The sequence below is a fragment of the Ictidomys tridecemlineatus genome, chromosome 2 (genome assembly GCF_052094955.1).
Source record: "Ictidomys tridecemlineatus isolate mIctTri1 chromosome 2, mIctTri1.hap1, whole genome shotgun sequence".
Taxonomy (NCBI): Eukaryota; Metazoa; Chordata; class Mammalia; order Rodentia; family Sciuridae; genus Ictidomys; species Ictidomys tridecemlineatus.
Window position 1 is genome coordinate 28168219 of NC_135478.1, and position 20398 is coordinate 28188616.

At 37.4% G+C, this 20398-nt stretch overlaps 1 non-coding gene across 1 annotated transcript; it reads left to right on the plus strand.

Annotated features, from left to right (window-relative positions):
* Window positions 1-450: 450 nt before the first annotated feature.
* LOC120892135 (small nucleolar RNA U13) lies at window positions 451-552 on the plus strand. Its single transcript, XR_005736791.1, has one exon. It is a non-coding gene; the product is annotated as a small nucleolar RNA U13 (small nucleolar RNA).
* Window positions 553-20398: the final 19846 nt, after the last annotated feature.

The window sequence follows — 20398 nt, forward strand, 5'->3', positions numbered from 1 at the left end:
ATTTCGCTTTTTGAGTTCTTTATATACCCTAGAGATTAGTGCTCTTTCTGATATGCGAGTGGTAAAAATTTGCTACCAAGATAAAGGCTCTCTGTTCACCTCACTGATTATTCCTTTTGCTGAGAAGAAGCTTTTTAGTTTGAATCCATCCCATTTAATGATTCTTGATTTAATTCTTGAGCTATAGGAGTGTTATTAAGGAAGTCAGGGCCTAATATGACATGATGGAGATTTGGGCCTATTTTTTCTTCTTTTAGATGCAGGGTTTCTGGTTTGATTCCTAGATCCTTGATCTACTTTCAGTTGAGTTTTGTGCTTGGTGAAAGATAGGGGTTTAATTTCATTTTGTTGCATATGAATTTCCAGTTTTCGCAGCACCATTTGTTGCATAGGCTATATTTTCTCTAATGTATGCTTTTAGCACCTTTGTCTAGTACAAGATAACTGTAGGTCCTTCGGTTCATAAGCATGGTGATTGGGTGTTCACGCTCTTGTGTGAGATGTGCCTCCCTCTAAACCTTGTTATGACATTGGCACATTACCCGTCTGACATGAAAAAAATATATACATAACTGTAATTATGTGGGTTAGTCTCTGTGTTTTCTATTCTGCACCATTGGTCTATCAGTCTATTTTGGTGCCAAAACCATGCTGGTTTTGTTACTATTCTTCTATAGTATAGTTTATGGTCTGGTGTAGTGATGCTACCTGCTTTACTCTTCTTGCTAAGGATTGCTTTAGCTATTCTGGGTCTCTTATTTTTCCAGACTAATTTCATGACTGCTTTTTCTATTTCTATGAGGAATGCCATTGGGATTTTGATTAGAATTGTATTAAATTTGTATTGTTCTTTTGGTAGTATGGTCATTTTGACAATATTAATTCTGCCTATCCAAGAGCAAGATTGATCTTTCCATCTTCTAAGATATTTTTTTATTTCTTTCTTTAGTGTTCTATAGTTTTAATTGTAGAAGTCTTTCACCTCTTTCATTAGGTTCATTCCCAAGTATTTTATTTTTTATTTTTTTATGCTATTGTAAATGGGGTAGTTTTCCTCATTTCCCTTTCAGAGGATTTATCACTGAAATACAGAAATGCCTTTGATTTATGGGTGTTGATTTCATATCCTGCTACTTTGTTGAATTAATTTACTAGTTCTAAAAGTTTTCTGGTGGAATTTTTTGGGTCTTCTAGGTATAGAGAATCATATTGTCAGCAAATAGTGCTAATTTGAGTTCTTCTTTTCCTATCCATATCCCTTTAATTTCTTTGGTCTGTCTAATTTTTCTGGCCAGTGTTTAAAGAACTATGTTAAATATAAGTGGTGAAAGGGGACATCCCTGTCTTGTTTTAGTTTTAGAGGGAATGCTTTCAATTTTTCTCCATTTATAATGATGTTGGCTTGGGGCTTAGCATAAATAGCTTTTATGATTTTGAGATATGCTCCTAATATCCCTAGTTTTTCTAGTGGTTTGAACATGAAGGAGTGCTGTATTTTGTTGAATGCTTTTTCTGTCTCTATTAACATGATCATATGATTCTTATCTGTAAGTCTATTGATGTGATGAATTACATTTACTGATTTTCATATGTTGAACCAACTTTGCATCCCTGGGATGAACCCCACTTGATCATGGTGTACTATCTTTTTGATATGTTTTTGATTCGATTTGCCAGAATTTTATTGAGAATTTTTGCATCTATGTTCATTAGAGATATTGGTCTGAAGTTTTCTTTCTTTGATGTGTCTTTGCCTGGAATCAAGGTGATATTGGCCTCATAGAATGAGTTTGGAAGTGCTCCCTCTTTTTCTATTACCCGAAATAAATTGAAGAGTATTGGTATGAGTTCTTCTTTAAAGGTTTGTACAACTTGGCTGTCTATCCATCTGGTCCTGGGCTTTTCTTGGTTGGTAGTCTTATGATGGCATCTTCTGTTTCATTGCTTGAAATTGATCTGTTTAAATTATGTATATCATTCTGATTCAATTTGGGAAAATCATATGACTCTAGAAATTTGTTGATGCTTTCAATATTTTCTATTGTATTGGAGTGCAATACAATTGTTTTAAAACAATTTCTAATTGTCTTCTGTATTTCTGTAGTGTCTGTTGTGATATTACCTTTTTCATCATATATGTTAGTGATCTCAGTTTTCTCTCTCCTTCTCTTTGTTAGCATGGCTAAGGGTTTATCAATTTTATTTATTTTTTCAAAGAACCAACTTTTTGTTTTGTCAATTTTTTCAATTATTTCTTTTTTTCAATTTTTTCTTTTTTAAAATTTTATTGATTTCAGCTCTGATTTTAATTATTTCCTGTCTTTTACTGCTTTTGGTGTTAATTTGTTCTTCTTTTTCTAGAGTTGTGAGATGTAATGTTAGGACATTTATTTGTTGACTTCCTCTTCTTTTAAGGAATAAACTCCATGCAATGAACTTTCCTCTTAGTACTGCCTTCATAGTGTCCCAAGATTTTGATATGTTGTATCAGTGTTCCCATTTACTTCTAAGAATTTTTTAATCTCCTCCTTGATGTCTTTTGCAACCCATTGTTCATTCAGTAGCACAGTACTTAGTCTCCAGGTGTTGGAGTAATTTTTATTTTTTATATAGTTCTTTTTATCTTTAGCATTACAATGTCCACAGAAATGCTTTTTCCAAAGTCACATAGGTCATCACCTTTCTTCCCTGTTTGTTTTATTGATCTGTTCACAGAACCAGCCTTTGTGTTCATCAATTTATTGCTATTGTTTTTCTGTTTCCAGTTTCGTTGATTTCTGTTCTTTATTATTTCATTCTTTCTGGTTGTTTTGGCTTAATTTGCTCTCATTTCTCTAGCTTTTCAAGGTTAGAGCTTAGGTTACTCAATTGAGATCTTTTTTCATTTTCTTATATAAACCATTTCATGCTATAACTTTGCCTTAAGCACTGTTTAGCTACTTTCCACAAAAACATTCCGTTAAAAATATTTCTTGGTTTCTCTTGAGGCTTCCTTTGTGACCCATGGGCTATTTTTAAATATTCTGTTTAAATTGTAAATGCTTTAGATTTTCCAGCTATCATTCTGTAATTACTTTCTAGGTTAACTCTGAAAACATCCTTTGTATGGTTTCTAATTATTTAAATTCATTAGGTATCTAAAATACAGTCTATCTTGGGGATTACCTCATGTATTTGCAAGGAATCTGTATTCTGTTAGTGTTAGGTGGAGTGTTCTGTGTGTCAATTAAACTCATGTTAGTCAATAGTGTTGCTTTGGGGATCTCATCCATATTGATTTTCTTCCTACTTGATCTATCAATTACTGATAGAGTATTGATATGAACTCTAAGTGTGGGTTTGTCTATTTCTCCTCCCAGATGTATCAGTTTTTGCATTATAATTCTTGAAGCTCTATTCTAAAATGCATACATGTTTAAGATGGTCAGGTACAACTGGATAAGTTGTCTTTTTACTATTATGTAATTATCCTCTTTATCCCTCACAATACTTCTCATTCTAAAGTCTAATTTGACGTTGATAAAGCTAGTGTACTGTGTTTTGTTTGTTTATTGTTTGTCTATTGCTTGCATGATAATCTTTCTTCATCCTGTTATTATTTATTTATTTTAGTGCAGGGTATTGAACTCAGAAGCACTTTACCACTGAGCCACACCTCCAGCCCTTTTTATTTTTGAGACTATCTCGTTAAGTTGCTTAGGGCCTCCCTACGTTGCTGAGGCTGAATTTGGAATCCACTTGCCTCAGCCTCCCAAGATGCTAGGATTCATCTGGGGATTGAACTCAGGAACACTCAACCACTGAGCCTCATCCCCAGCCCTATTTTGTATTTTGTTTAGAGACAGGGTCTCATTAAGTTGCTTAGCACATTGCTCTTGCTGAGGCTGGCTTTGAATCTGAGATCCTTCTGCCTCAGCCTCTCCAGCTGCTGGAATTACAGGCATGTGCCACCACACCCTTCTCATCCTATTACTTTTAACCTACCAATGTTTTTCGTTTGTTTTTAATATTTTTAATTGTAGATTGACTCACACCTTTATTTTATTTATTTATTTTCAGATGGTGCTGAGGATAGAACCCAGTACATCACACATGTGAGGCAAGCACTCTACCACTGAGCCATAATCCCAGCCACCCCCTTTTTTCTTTTTTTTTTTTTCATGTTGTTGTTTTGTTTTGTTTTTGATTGTCATGTCGTATGTGTCCCCCGACATCATGTAATCAGTGATATCATCAGGTTTAAAATCTACTGCCTCCTTATCAATTGGCTATTTGTTCCATCTGTTTTTCATTTAATTATTCCTTTCTTTATGTCTGTCTTCTCTTGTGTGAATTTGTAATTTTTCTAAATCCATTTTATCTTATCTAACAAATGATGATTTATACTTTTTGTTTTAGTAGTTTTCTTGGTTATACTATATACATTTAAAACAATCTGGTCTGCCTTCAAATAATGTTATACAACTTCACCTGTAGATAAGAATATAATTGTCCTTCTCATCTTTTGCATTATTATTGTCCCATATTTTTTTTAAATGCAACATACAAACTTTATTTAACAGAAGTAACAGGTGATGTTAAATAGGCCCTTACATTAAGAGAAAAACTGACTAGAAGAAATTTTATCTGAAACACCTTACAATAACCTACTTGCAGTTGCGTTTAACTGAGCTCTGTTGCTGTGAAGTACAACTCATGCACAGATACGGATGAATGATTTGTACATTTTCGAGTAATCACTGAATACTACCTTATATATAATGTGTATATACATTAAATTTGAAAGTATTTAATTGATGATCCCAGATAGATTTATTTTTGTTGCTCTTTTGTAAGAGGTCGGAAGAGGTCGTCTAAAGAGAAGAATATGCAGTTCTGGCTCATGAATCATGTAATGAACCCAGCCTAGACTCTGTTGAACACTAAGTCTCCTCCACTCCTCTTAGACATTAAATGAATTTGGGGTACTTGTTTGGAAAGTTCTCTGGGTAACATGACATGCCTTTGCCACCTCTGGCCTATGCCTCGGTCCTCGCCATTCCACCAGATGAGGCCAAGAGGGGTCCTCGAAAGCTGCTCACCAGTACTCACTGTGCTAGTCGAAGTACTTGTCTGAGACTTGTCTTGATCTGCTTATGGCCACACTGCAGGGACGGAGTGGGGCAGAAACCGGACTGCAGAACAGGCGAAGTGGAATACAGGTCCTTTCAGGCCAGGGCTAAAGCCCATTATTGTTCCATATTTAACTTATTTTGCAGTACTGAGGATTTAACCCAGGGGTGCTCTATTATCCCCAGCCCTTTTCTTTTTAGGTAGGGCCTTGCTAAGTTGCTGAGGCTGGCTTCAAGCTTGAAGTCCTCCTACCTTAACCTCCTAGGTAGCTGGGATTACAGACATATAACACTGTGCCCAACCATTTTACTTTTAAATATGCCATAAACCCACAATACATTATTACTAATTTTGATGTATATAATCAGTTATCTTTTAGAGAAATTAAAGCTAAGGAAAAATGAATTTATCTCCATTTATTCCATTTCCAATATTCTTCATTTCTTTGTGTAGACTGGGGATTCTATCTTATATCATAAACCTTCTACCTAAAAGTTATTTGACTAATAGAGTAGTTCTGCAACCATTAAATTTCTCTCATTTTTTATTGAGAATGTATTTATTTCTCCTTTATTTAAAAAATATTTTTGATAGATCTAGAATTCTGGATTTAAAATTTCTCTTTTGGCAATTTGTAGTTGTCATTTTGTTGTCTGTGCTTGTCTCACTTCTGACAAGATATTATAATTATTATCCTTATTCTACTGGAAGTAATGTGCCATTTTTCTCCAGCCAATTTTAAGATTTTTCTCTGTGTCTTTGGTTTTCATCAGCTTAAATATTATAAGTCCAAGTGAGTATTTTTTGGGGGGGGATATTAATTATACTTGGTATTCTCTGGGCTCCTTGCATCTGGGATTTAGTGTCCATTATTAATTTTGGAAAACTCTTAGCTATTATTTCTTCAAATGTTTCTTTTGCCCTAATCCCTTATATTGTTCTAGGACATATTATATATTGAACATACTCATAATTAAAGTAAGTTTGTATATGCTAAACCACTTGATATTGTCTCACAGTTCTCCAATGATGTATTCTTATTACCCATTCTAGTTTTTCTTTTTGTTTAACTTGGGTAATTTCTATTTGCTTCAAGTTTATTAATTCTTTGTTGTTATGTTTTTTATTTTTTGCATTTCTATTTGGTTCTTTCTTATAGTTTCCTTCTCTCTGCTGAAAATAACCAGCATATTATACTAATTCTCTGTTGATTTTGCATATTGTACTAATTCTCTGTTGCTAAATAACAAATTACCCCCAGAATTCAGTGACTTAACACAATAAACACTCATTATCTCACTGTTTCTATGGATCAGCAATCTGGGCACAACTTTGCTGGATGGTTTGGTTTAAGTTCTCTTATAAGGTTTCAATTAGGGTTGCAGTATCATCTGAAGGTTTAATTGGGAGACAGCCACTTCTAAGCTCTTTCAGTTCCTGGCTGAGTTTTGAACTGAAGGCCGAGGCTCCTAACTGGCTGTTGTTTGGAGGCCTTCCTCAGTTTCTGGGAAGGTGTCATGTCACCTTCTCCACAGTGTAGTTTACACTATGGCTGATGATTCATCTTAGCATGAGGAGAATGAGAGTGAGAGGAGGAATCCAAAAATAGAAGTCATAGCTATTTTATAATCTGAGCGAAGAAATGACATCCCACTACATTTACAGTGGTTTGTGCATCAGAAGTAACTCACTAGCTGGGTGTGGTGGTGTATATCTGTAATATTAGCAACTGAAGAGGCAGAGGCAGGAGCAGGAGGATCATAAGTTCAAGGCCAGTCTTTGCAATTTAGCAAGGTCCTAAGCAACTTAGTAAAACCCTGTTTCAAAATAAAAAAGGCTTGGCATGTAGCTCAGTGGTAAAGTGCTACCACTGAGGGGTTAAATTTCCAATACAAAAAAAAAAGCAAGTCATTATGTCTGCATTTAAGAAGAGAGTATAGAAGGGCATCAATTCCAGAGATATAGAACAATGGGGCCATCTTAGAGACTGTTTACCACAGAAAATGTCCCTCAGAGTTTTTATTACTTATATCCATGTACAGCCCCACAGCAGCAATTATCCTTGGGCCAAACAGAGAAATGAAGAAAAAAACTAAAAAGGTGGTTAACTAAATTTGGTTTCCCTCTCGATTCATCTGCTGTTAATAATTGCAAACTCTGCCTGATCTTGTTTACTTTTTAGTTCTTGCTTTTTCTATTCTGTCTAGAGCATTTTGTTGTGATCTTATTATTGTTTTGTGCAATCAGTAATCCTCTATATTAACTTGCATTATTAATTTTTTATTCCTTTCTATATCTCCAGTCTCCCATCTTGGATCATTTCCCTTCTGTCAGAAGAATACTTTTGGTATATGCTCTTATTGGGTGTACTAGTGTTAAATTATATAGTTGTGTTTCTTTTGTAGTTGTAGATGAAGAGAATGCCTTTTTTTTTATTTATTTTTATGTGGTGCTGAGGATTGAACCCAGTGCCAAATGAATGCTAGGCAAGCTCTCTGCCACTGAGCTACCGCCCCAGCCCAAATTCTATAATTTTTGCACATCTGAAAACAAAAAGGCCTTATTTCATTCTCATTTATAAAGAAGATGTTCACTGGATATAGAATTCTATGTTGTCAGTCATTTTCTTTCTGCAATTAAAATGTAGTATTCTATTGTCTTTGGATTTTTATTCTTTTTGTAAGGAAATGCTCTGTAAGTTTTATTTTTTTTTCTATTGAAAATATTTTTAAACTTTTTTTTCTTTAGCATTTAAAGTATGTTTGTGCTAGATATGGCTTTCTTGTATTTACCGTGTTTGGCTTTGTATGTCTTCTAGGATCTGTGAATTTATGTATTTTATCAATAAAGAAAATTTTCAGCCATAATCTCTCCCAATATTTTCATTTCTACTTTATTATTCTCCTTCTTGAACTCAAGTTATCGTATACCAGATATTCACACTATAGTTGCTTTCTTATTTTTCTGTGGGGAGGCAGTTCAGGGGATTGAATCTTGTGCATGCTGAAAGCAGTCTACCACAGGGTCACATTCCCACCTGTTTTAGTCAGTAACCAAAAGATCTGACAAGAACTATTTTAGAGGAGAAGTTTACTTGGGGCTCATGGTTTCAGAGGTCTCAGTCTGTTAGACAGGTAGCTCCATTGCTCTGGACCCACGATGTGGCAGAACATCATGTTTGAAGAGTGTGGTAGAGGGAAGCATCTCAGGACATGGCTACCAGGAAAGAGAGAGAGAGAGAGAGAGAGAGAGAGAGAGAGAGAGAGAGAGAGAGAGAGAGAGAGAGAGAGAGAGCTCTACTCACCAGGGACAACATATATACCCCAGTGGCATACTTCCTCTAGCCACACTCTACCTGCCTATAGCTACCACCAAATTAATCCATTCTAACGGATGAATGCACTGATTAGGTTAAGGCTCTCAGAACCCAATCATTTCACTTCTAAACTTTCTTGCATTGTCTAACACATGAGCTTTTGGGGGATACCTCATATCTAAAACATAACACCACTCTTATTTTCTTTTTATCTCTTTATGCTTCATTCCAGATTTTTCTTCCAAAAAAAAAATGTTCAATTCATTTTCTCTTTCCTCAGCAGTGTTTAACCTGCTATTAAATAAACACTGAATTTGGGGCTGTGGCTGTGGCTCAGTGGTAGCATACTTGCCTGGTATACGCGAGGCACTGGGCTTGATTCTCAGCATCACGTATAAATAAATAAAAGTAACGCTCTATCAGCAACTGAAAAATATTTTAAAAATAAATAAATAAATAAACATCGAATTTAATATTTAGATACTATATATTATTGTCTGGGGAGGTCTTTCTTTCTTGTTCTTTCTTTTTTCTTTTCTTTCTTTCTTTCTTTTTTTTTGAGATAGGGTGTCATTTGGTTGTAGACCTTTCACTTTATTCTTTTTAAAAAACATATTTTTAGGGGGCCAGGTGTGGTGTGTAATCCCACCTGTAATCCCAGTGGCTCAGGAGGTGGAGGCAAGAAAATCATGAGTTCAAAGCCAGCCTCAGCACTTTATCGAGGTGCTAAGCAACTTAGTGAGACCCTGTCTCTAATAAAATACAAAATAGGGCTAGAGGTGTGGCTCAGTGGTGGAGTACCCCTGAGTCCAATCCTCAGTATATATATATATATATTTTTTTTAGGAGTTGGGAATATAGCTAAATTGGTAGAGTGCCTGCCTTACATGCACGAGGACCTGAGTTCAATCCCCATCTCCACAAATATATAGAAATATATTTTTATGTAGTGCTGAGGATGGAACCCAATGCCTCACATGTGCTAAGGAAGTGCTCTACCACTGAGCTACAACCCCAGCCCTCACTTTCTTCTTTTTCATAATTTCTAGTTCTCTGCCATATTTTTCAGTCTGACCTTTTATCTCCCTGAACATAGGAATAGAGTCATTTTAGAGTTTGTTTCTGGTAGCCCTAATATCTGGTTTCTTTTTTCATCGTTTGTTGTTTCTACTAGTTTTCATGTTTTCCTTTTCATTTCCTGTATTCTTGTCTAGCTTTAGTTGTAGACCAGTTGTGTATTTGCAAATTGTTTGTAGAATAATTTTTTGCCCATTATAATGTATTATTCCTCCAGAGAAGATTTTTATTTATTCTGGTGAGCCCATACATACTTAAGCAATATGAGATGAACTTAAGCCAACTTCAGTAACAGATTATTTAAAGCTGAGTTGCAATTGCTGCAAAAACCTACCATAGAAAAAAAGAGGTCCCAGACACCAGGATCATCTCTTTGAGCCCCTAACCATCTCTGAATTCTAGCCTAGTTATTATTCACTGTGTAAGAGTTTCTTGATGCCATTAAGCATATGTATTCAACTTTCATAACATTTTTAAGTTATGCTCATCTTCAAAAAGATTTATCTGAGTGTCCATGTAGGTATAGTGCTAGGGATTGAAACCAGAGTCTTGCACATGCTAAACAAGTGCTATACCTCTGAACTTCATCCTCAACCCTGAGACTTATCTAATTTGTTTCACCATTAGCAGAAGTAGAAATTTTCCTGAATGTTTTCTACTCATTTCTAACATATATAGATATAGATACAAAAATAGATAAGTACAGACAAATATGATACCATACGTTATTGTCTAGGGCCCTCATCCCTCCCCCCACCCCCCACCCCCGCCTGCAACTGCTTTTTTTTTTTTTTTTTTTTTTAGATAGGATGTCATTATTTTGCCTGGGTGGTCATGAACTCCTGGCTCCCAGGCTCACATGATCCTACCTCCTCAGCCCTGTGAGAAGCTAGCTGGAACTGCAGGCATGCACCACCATGCCTTACTACCTCATTCCTTTTGTAATTATACCCACAAAACTTATTATGGCGGATACCTGTGATAGGCTAGGAGTTTATCTTTGAAAAGGGCTGGTGGTCAAAGGGTACTTTGGTCTTATATAACATCTTAATATTTTTACAAGGTGAGTGAATTCATTTCCACTTACTTAATTAAAATTTGAACCACATTTTGGAGTAAGAACAGAAGCTCACTGGAGAAGAGACCATCACTGCTAGACAGCTTCTTTGGCATTTGGAGTGATTTCTAAGACCCTTTGTTCATAGTCACTTTTCCCCTTGCGACATTTCAAATGATCCTACTGCTCCTCCATTCCCCCCCCCCAATATCTTGGTCAATATCACCACCTAATCAATCCATTTAATGTCCTTTGTTTTATGATGGAGGAATCCTTTCCACTGAGAACTGAGTCATTCTTTCCATCATTTTCTCCCTTTTGCTTCTGTGGGCACACATTGTGCATTTTTGTGGAACATGGAGAAACTGAAGTTAGAGTTTGTTTATTTTTTCATGTGAATGAAGATAAAGTTCCTTAAAAACCAAGTCCAAATAGCTACAAAGAAATCCTTTTATTTGCTCATTTACTCTCTCACAGACTATTTGGCAGGGACCTCTTAAAAGTCAGTAGACAGGAAAATATGCTGTCTTAAAATATAATGTAATGAAAAAACAGTGGGCTTCTGATCATTCTCCCAAGGCTATTCCTACACTTTCCAATAAATTAATGCAAGATTGGCCACCTTTATATGGATGGCATAAGAAATAAACAGGGACTGAGATAGCAGAGAGCATTGCCTAGAAATTCCAGTTTTAGATAACATTGCATCTTCCTGGAACAGTGATATCCTTCTGTAGAATTGATCAGACTTAAATTCAATGCCTGGTGGCCTCCTCAAGGACTAGGTACCCATGTAGTACCTCCCTCCCAGGTGCCCTTGCTGCCCTCTCTGGATTCCAACTTAGCTTCAGCCCTAGTCTTTGAATGTCCACCTCCTATAACTTGAATGTTCCTTGAGACTTTCTCAGCTTCTTGTTTCCCCACCATTTTTTTCTTGCATGAATGAATGAATGAGAGCCAAGCAAATTTGCTTATGGTCCCAGTGCTTCCCAACATCAAACTTCATTTGTTTCTCTGTTTAGCAATCTGTTAAACACAAAATCTCGCTCTCCCCTTTTCCCCATGAACTACCTGGGTACGAGTCAATTCTGCTTAACTGCCTAGAAGATTTCGATGTGTCTATTTCTATAGATATGTGTATCCTCTTATTTATAGATGTCAGCCTAATTGTTATTGATTTGTTCATTCAGCAGTGAGTAGTTTTAACTTCCAGTGCATAATATTAAAAAGCAAAGATATTTTACACAATTTGATGTCTATACAGTCAACTGAGGTTTTAAATGAATACGCAAATATCTAAAGTACATGAGTTGATATGTTTAACAAAGCGATATACGGATTATACTCAAAGCAAAAGTTCATATTTACCTCCCAATGTTCCTTTGAACATTTCTTAATGAAGTAATTATCCATGTCCCCCAATCTCATGCACACCCTGGTTTGGTTTTTTTTTTTTTTTTTCCTACTTTTAAGAAATGCTTCACTACTATTTTAGGTTACCAATTCTGTTTTCTTTCAGAAATTAGCACCAGATATTAATAACAAGAATGCACAACTTTGCTTGGCATTAGGTCTTCTCTTTACTGTTTGTGGATGCATCTGTTTTGGAATCATTTACATCTCTTTTCTTGGCTCTGGGCAGCTGACATAAACATGTCCTCTTCCTGCTGAAGTCTCTTTACCTCTCCAGATGGCCTTTTGTGGCAGGCCCAAGATAACCCCATGCTGGCTGTCTTTCTGGAATTACCCAGGTTTGGCTCCATGCTCTGAAATTTGGGGAGTATGGGAGTGGAGACTCCACAATGGCCAACAGGGAGCATTCTAAATCCAGGGTGAGAACGTGGCCTTTGCTCCCAAACAGAATAATGAAAATCTGAGAAGTCATCTCTCCATTTGCTGGGCTTTATTGAACAAGAAATGGAGGCAAATGAGTGATTAACTTAACAATAAGTTGATGATAGATGAATAGAATCCAATTTAATGATGGCCAGTGTTGGGTCCTTCTATCACATTGCTTCTCAAAGTAAATTAAAAAATACCTGGGTCAGGGCTAGAGATGTAATTCAGTGATAGAACACTTTCCTCACATGCATATGGGTTCTGGGTTCAGTCCCCAGCACCACCAAGTCAGAAACAAAGAAAAAAGAAAAATCCCCTACTTTGCTAAACTTCAATTGAAAAAAAAAATCAAGACATGGACTCAGATCAGAGATTTTTATCACTGATTTTAATCAGTGTCATCATTAGATTGGGTTTTTCTATGTCCCATATACATGAAAACCATTCTTCTGGGAATAAAGCTTTGGGTGTGTAGACTGACAAGTGCATAAAAAACAATGAGGACTCTCTATTAATACAGGGACTATCCTGGGGATATGTGGGATGAACAGTCCCTAGAATGGCAGTAATTGTGTTTAATAGCTGAGTCCCACATAGAAATCAGTGGAGGTGGTCAGTTTGTTCCACTTTCCCAGTGGTTGCTGTGTGATCTTTAAGAAGTGAGGATCTTGCTGGGCCTGGTGGTAGTCCAGAGCACCAGTGACTCCAGAAGACTCAAGCAGGAAAATAGTAAGTTCAAGGTTAGGATGGGCAACTTAGCAAGATCTTGTTTCAAAATAACAAGAAAGCAGGCAGTTTAGGGATGTAGCTCAGTGGTAGAGTACCCGTGGTTTCAGCCCCTAGTACAGAAAAAAAAAGGGTGGGGACTCTTAATATTAGACAAGATAGAAGGTTGGAGTATAATTATCCTTCCTGCTGTTGTAAATAAATCTTGCCTAGTTCACTAATTTTTTATTAGGTATCTATCGTGCACTGAGCAAATTGCTGCAGATATAGAATAAGAGTCCTTGCCTTCGAGTGGTTTGGAGTGATGCAATGTGCTCAGGTACCATGCACGTAGAAATTATTTTTTTCACATATTCAACAAAGTATTTTTTCTATATTTTTATTGATGCATTATAGTTGTACATAATGGTGGGGGTTTTGTTACACGTTTGTATTTGCACATAGTATAACTGTGTAATTTGGCCAGTATCATTCCCCAGAATTTCTCCTTTCCCTCCTCTTCTCCATCCCTCAATCCCTTTGAATGCAGAAATTATTGTTGATAATGCTTTTATCTGTAAGTTTTTTTTGATTTGCAAAGTAATTCCAGTCTCCGACGTGATTCTGCAAACTGCATTTGGGGTAAAATTGGGAGTTCATAACCCACTTCAATCTAATGTATGAAATATGATATGTCAAGAGCTTTGTAATGTTGTGAACAACCAATAAAAAAATAAAAAAATTTTAAAAAAAAGTAATTCCAGTCTCAAAAAATTTTATACGGCTGGGCATGGCGGTGCACACCTGTAATTCCAGCAACTTGGGAACTTGAGGCAGGAGGATTACAAATTCAAAGCCAGCCTCAGCAACGTAGTGAGACCCTGTCTCAAAATAAAAAGGGACTGGAGAGGTGGTTCACTGGTTAAGTGCCCCTGAGTTTGATCCCTAGTACCAAAAACCAACAACCAAAATAAAAAACTAGCTTGTATGTTAGGTGACATTATCATCTGTTTTTTTAGGGAAAGCAACTGAGGCTGGGAGATGTAAAGTGACCTGCTCATGTTTCTAAGGATGAAGTTGCAGTGTCATTTGCATTTCAGCAAGAAACAAAGAAAGCAGCAGGATTCCATCTGGAGACTGCAGAAGGCATATGAGAGATTGGGAACCTCCCAGGGACCCTGAAATGCCAGTAGATGCAGATAATACTCACCTGGACATGAGACATGAGACTCATCCTGAGGAGGAGCACCACAGCCTCAGTCCTTGGCAGCCCTGAACTGCCCTCTTGCCAAGTCTGAAGCCTGTCTTCCTTTGGGGCCAGTTCTTCTCAACTACTTTCTGAGGGCTCATTCCTGCTTTTCAGGGGATTAAGTGCAAACACTATCAGTAAACAACAACAACAAAAAATTTTTCCTTACCATTTGCAGCCTGCTGCTAACTGCTTCACCCTGGATGGTTTTCTTTTAGTTGATTTTAAAAAAAATTTAAAAGAAGGCAGGGGAAGGTAAGTTGAGGGTTGGTGGGGGTGGGGACTTGGCTCCAACTGTAAATCAACTTCAGACCCCAGAGGGACTTAAAGAACTAGCGGTGCCCACAACGGCTCTTCAGTGCAGCCTGTGTTTACCCAGGACCCAGCCCACAACCTCTACAACCTCGAAGGCAGCCTGCATGTAAATGCCACATTGTGCAGTGATTTTTTTTTTTTTCAGTTATTCCAGTGGCTTCAGGCTGGTAGCCGATGATTTGTAAGACTGCTTCAGATTCAACAAGTTTTGAAATTCTACATTGGTAAATATGGCTTTTTTTTTTTTTAACCTTTGATGCTGGGAACCCAACTTAAAGCATCATAAATGCTGGGCAAGTGCTCCACCACTGAGTTACATCCCTGGGCCATGATATATGTTGCTTTCTAAGCAAATAATTATTTGTCTTTCCATTCAGCAAAGCTTAATGAAATGCCTACTACGTGCTAGGCATTGCAGTAGCCAGCATGGATAGAAAAACATAAAGAGCATAGTTTTGTACTGCAAAGAAAATGCTGAGAACCATGAGATCCCTAGGCAAGTTCCTTATTTTGCTGAGAGCATTGCTATGACCCTGGCTTTCTCCTTGGGGTCTTTTAATAAGTTAGTTGGACAAATCAGGTGTATGATTGCTTGTATGACTGAGGACCTACTAAGAGCAAAACATTTTCTCAAGGCACTGGAGAAAATTAAAGAAAAAAAATGTGATCTTTGTGTTCAAGGACATCCAGATTAGTGTGTGTGAGAGAGAGAGATCAGCAGAATAATAATTCTATTAAAGAGTCACAATTATTAAGATGTTTAAGGTACAGTAGAGGCACAAAGGAGACTTGTCAGTGAAGGGATTTTGCTTAGGCCCAAAATAAGACCTCACAAAGGAGATGATGCTAATGTTGAGTCAGGAAAGAGGAATAGGTGTTCCACCAGATGGATAGTGAGAGACGGAATGTCCAAAGATAGTACCACGGAAAGTACCTCACTTGTTCACCAAACACTTATTGAGTACTCATTCTGTCAGGCATTGGGATGGGAGCTGGGGTAGACAATGATAATATGGAGATGGTAAGACCCTCCTCCCTCTATCCCCTGGAAACTTACTCTCCAGACTCACAAACACAAAATGATAGCACAATGACCTAAGTTATATGGTCACAAGGTGCTTGAGGGGTTCCTTATCCTTATCTTTCTCACATCTGGACATATAATGTCAACAGCAGATTTTTGTCTTCCTAATAAATTAACTTCAACTTAATGGGAGATCTTCCTTGACTGAGAGGTTTCCTGTGTAAGGCAAGAAAAGAGACTGTGATTATACACGGTTGGATTCAGATCCTCCTTTTGCTGTTCTAGCTATGTGATCTTGGACAATTTACATCATTTATTTGGGGAAAAAAAAAAGCCTTCATTTTTTTCACCTGCAATCTGACTGCCGTGAGGATTAAAGGGAAAAAAAAAAACATGTATAAAGGGTCTGATGAAGATAAGTGATCAGTAAAAGGTAGTTTCTTCTTAGTGCACATGTAGTATTATGAAGCAGACTCTTCTCGGTACCATAGTAATGTTAAGTTTACACGGGGCATTCAGTCTCCTTTGTTAAGAAAACTGTGACTAATATTTAGCCTTCTGACTCTATGTGCCCAAGAGAAATCTGAACATAACAAGATTTACATAAGGTCAGTAAGCCTAACTAAAATTTAAAATCTCTAGTGATTACACTAACAGATTCAACCTGGTGATCCAGGCCATTAGAATATTTGGTCAGACTTTGACTGGGGTGATGGCATACTCCTATCATCCCAGCAACTCCGAAGGCTAAGGCAGGAGGAACTCAAGTTTAATGCCAACCTCAGCAATTTAGTGAGGCCCTAAGTGGTCTAGTGAGACTCTGCCTCAAAATAAAAAATAAAAAGGGATGGGGATGTGGCACAGTGGTTAAGTGTCCCTGGGTTCAATCCCTAGTACAAAAACAAAAACAATAAGAACACCTAGCATGTTCGAGGCCCTGGGTTGGATCCTCAGCACCACATAAAAATAAATAAAATGAAGATATTGTGTCCAACTACAACTAAAAAATAAACATTTAAAAAAACCAATAAGAACAAAAAACTAGATGCGTCTAATATTCAGTTTTAACTTGTTTTCATTTACGCAAATAACAACAAAAACTTCCCATCACTTTTTGAAAACACTTTGATAAAAGCCTACTTTATAAGGAAAAGAATGTTATATGAAAATAAAGAAAAAGTCCTCAAAAATAAATTCCACTTTTGAGTTAACTCCAGGGTGAAGAAAAAAGGACAGCCCTTTCTGGGGAACCATAGAGCAGGGCAGGAATTAGAAACCAGAGGTGATTCTGAGAACCCAAGTGTCTCAGAAAACTTTGGGCAAACTTTGGACTTTTTGCCTAACTTGATGAGCTAATCATATTTCAATCTTGTGTGACAGGAAGACGCTGATAACATGCAAATAAAATAACTTGGGGTTGTTTCAAGGCTCAGGGTAGTTACTGTTGATGGGAGTGGAGGTTCCACTTAAATAAAACCATGGAGGGCAGGGATTTTCTGTCACATGATTATCACAAGGCTGATGGTGATGCAAAAATCGACACCAGCTGTATCTTTCAAGGTAAAAGATGCGCCTTGCCTGTACATGAACATTCACAGAGAGAAAGGGACCCACAGCAGTCCCAACTGGAAGGGGTAAGCTCCTATGGATTTCAAGTCCCACGAAAGAGCCCACTGAAATAGACTCATCAGTTGTTTGAGAATGTCCCCTTTGACATTTTCTTCTTCTTCCACATTGTTGTAGGCTCTGGCTGCAAACCTGCTTTCTTGCTAGATACATATAGCTGGTAGTAGCTCGCAGTAGCCCTAGAGCACTCTGGGTATTTTGAAAGCCTGGGTAAGGTAAAGGTCACAGTGTCCCAGGTATATTCTCTTATAGCCATCTCAAGCTTCACGTCTGTGTCTCTTCCTGAACCTTACTTCTTGAGAATGGTGGAGGGAACCCTGCTTTAGTGGGACACTGTGGGAAGCAGGGTAGTGTAACGTAGAGCCCATGGACGTAGGCATCAGATTTGCAGACTGTTTTGATGGCCATGTCTTCACCCCATTGGTGAGTAAGGGATTCTCACCCCAAGGTTATGAAGTTGGCTGAACACCTGGCATCCATTGCTGGACAAATGGATATTGATAGCAGTCTATTGAACACATATACTCTCAGCCTAGGTGAAGACACCACACACCATGTAAGACCACACAAGTGTTGCATATAGGAACAGAGAACAGAGGGAACAAGGCAGGGCCCTGAGAGGCAGGCTTTGTAATAACAGGAGGATGGAGTGACCCCTGGTTCCAGTGGGAGGGTAGGGGCTTGAATAATCTCTCAGGATGGCAGAGAACTGAAACCTGCTTCTCACATATAAACAGAAACTGTGCCTGGTCCTCTTGACAAGGAGGACCCTGTTGTTTGGCCAAGGGACCTTATTCTTGTAAGCACTATGGGGATGGGGAATTTGAGGTTAGACCATGTAAGGCCTTTCTGATTTCACCATTTGTCATGATTTAGGGAAACAATTTAAGTATGGCATCTTGCATCCTTGCTTGTTAAATGGGGATAATAATACCAAACCCATAAAGTTCTTGCCATTATTAAATGAGAGGTCCTAGAACACTGTGAACACATTGAAGTCATTGGTAAGCAACAGGACTATAATTCATTCTCTTCATTTCTTGGTGGGAGGGCACATTCAGGATAGAAAAAAAGGTGATCCAGTCAAATCTCCTTCTAAGCATGTTAATGTTGCCTCCTAGCCAAAAAAAAAAAAAAAATCATGGTAGTTGCTAACAAAAGAACCTTGGGGCTGGGACTGTAACTCAGTGGTAGAGCACTTGCCTAGCATATGTGAAGCCCAGAGTTCAATCCCCAGCACTATTTAAAAAATAAAAGAAAAAGAAGAAAAGAAATCAATTTAGAAGCGTAGTCATTTGATCTAATTGAAAAGTCATGTTTCTTAAAATAGTATGTAAATGGACTTTCTGCATTACACATGTTAAAATATTGTCTACATGTAGTGTTCTTAAAATAACTGCCTTTTTTTTTTTTTTTTGGTACTGAGGATTGAACCCAGAGGCACTTCTCCACTGAGCCACATCCCAGCCCTTTTTATATTTTATTTAAAGACAGGGTCTCACTGAGTTGCTTAGGGCCCCTCTAGGTTGCTGAGGCTGCCTTTGAACTTGTGATCCTCCTGTCTCAGCTCTGAGCCACTGGGATTACAGGCATTCACCAATGCACCCAGTTCTAACTGCCTACTTTTGAAATAGTTTCTGATGCTTCCTCAGCAGATTCATATATTCTGATATTCCAGTTATCCCCCAATTCCATGATGAATAGTGAATACTGACAAGTGTTATGGGTAATCTATATGTACATTAAGTATCTTGAGAAATGGAGAGTTCTTTTTTGCATTAAATATGTATTTCCAGGGGCTGAAGTTGTGGCTCAGCGGTAGAACGCACACCTAGCATGTGCGAGGAACTGGGTTTGATCCTTAGCACCACATAAAAATAAATAAATAAAATAAAGGTATTGTGTCAAACTACAACTAAAAAAAATTCTTTAAATATGTATTTCCATTCTTAAACTTATTGATACCAAAAGGATTTATTGTAAAACAAAAGGGTTACCAAACAAAAACCAAATAAGTAAATGATTGCAGGTTTACACCACATGATAAACGATCATTCTATACAGCAAGAGCATTCAAACTACACACTAATGGCTCTCTGTTTTTTTCACATAGAGCTAGACTATAATGTCCCACATTTCCTACTGGCCTCATGTATCTTGTGGATCACTAAAAAAAAAAAAAAAAAAAGCCTAATAAACTGAGTGCCTGGCAAGTGTTTTGAATATTCTTCTACTATAACTGGAGATCCTAAGGAGTGAGCTGTCTGTTCTGAGTTACTTGTGTCTGAAAGTTTTTGATTTATGTCATTTTGTACACTCTTCTTGAAAAGGAAAAGTTACTTCCATTGAGCCCGGAAAAGATCTGAGAAAAAATGAGATGAATCTCTGGTTACTGTTCATGTTTAATAGGATTTTCTAAAGAGAAGTGCACATGCATCTCACTTACAAGAACAAGAATATGCTGAAGATAGATGCACAAAATCCAGTACTACCATTCTGGCTTACGTTATATCTACCATTGATATTTATTTAAAACAGAAAACTCTGGGTCAAGTATGAATGCTGAGATGCTAGGTGCAAACAAGAGGTATGAATCGAGATATTTGTTTATCCAATGCCTTCTTTCCTGTCTACCAGAGAAAAAGCCAGAAGAATTTGGGAAAACACTAGTAGCTATTTTCAACATATTCAGATGTTGATTGCAACTGTAGCTATTCTTCCAGGTTGTTGTCATTACTAGAATAAATCAGCAAAGTCTCTGACTCATATTATATAGCTATTGACCCAGTAAATGCTTTATTTTGAACTCACAATGAAGACAATCAGAGCAGTCTACCTTCACCTATCAAGAATAGCACACATTGTCACTGTCTCAGGGATATATCTTGACACAAGTTGGTAACCATGTCCTACCACCGTGAATGAAAAATACACAATGTTTTAGGGATGATTTACTATGTGGTAGCCTACAAGGCTTACAGTTGGCAGTCTATAGCAAGAGGGAGCTCTGCACCATCCAGGCTGCAGTGTGAGCTGCCTAACCACTGTAGCCACGTGTTAAAAGAGTCACAATGCTTT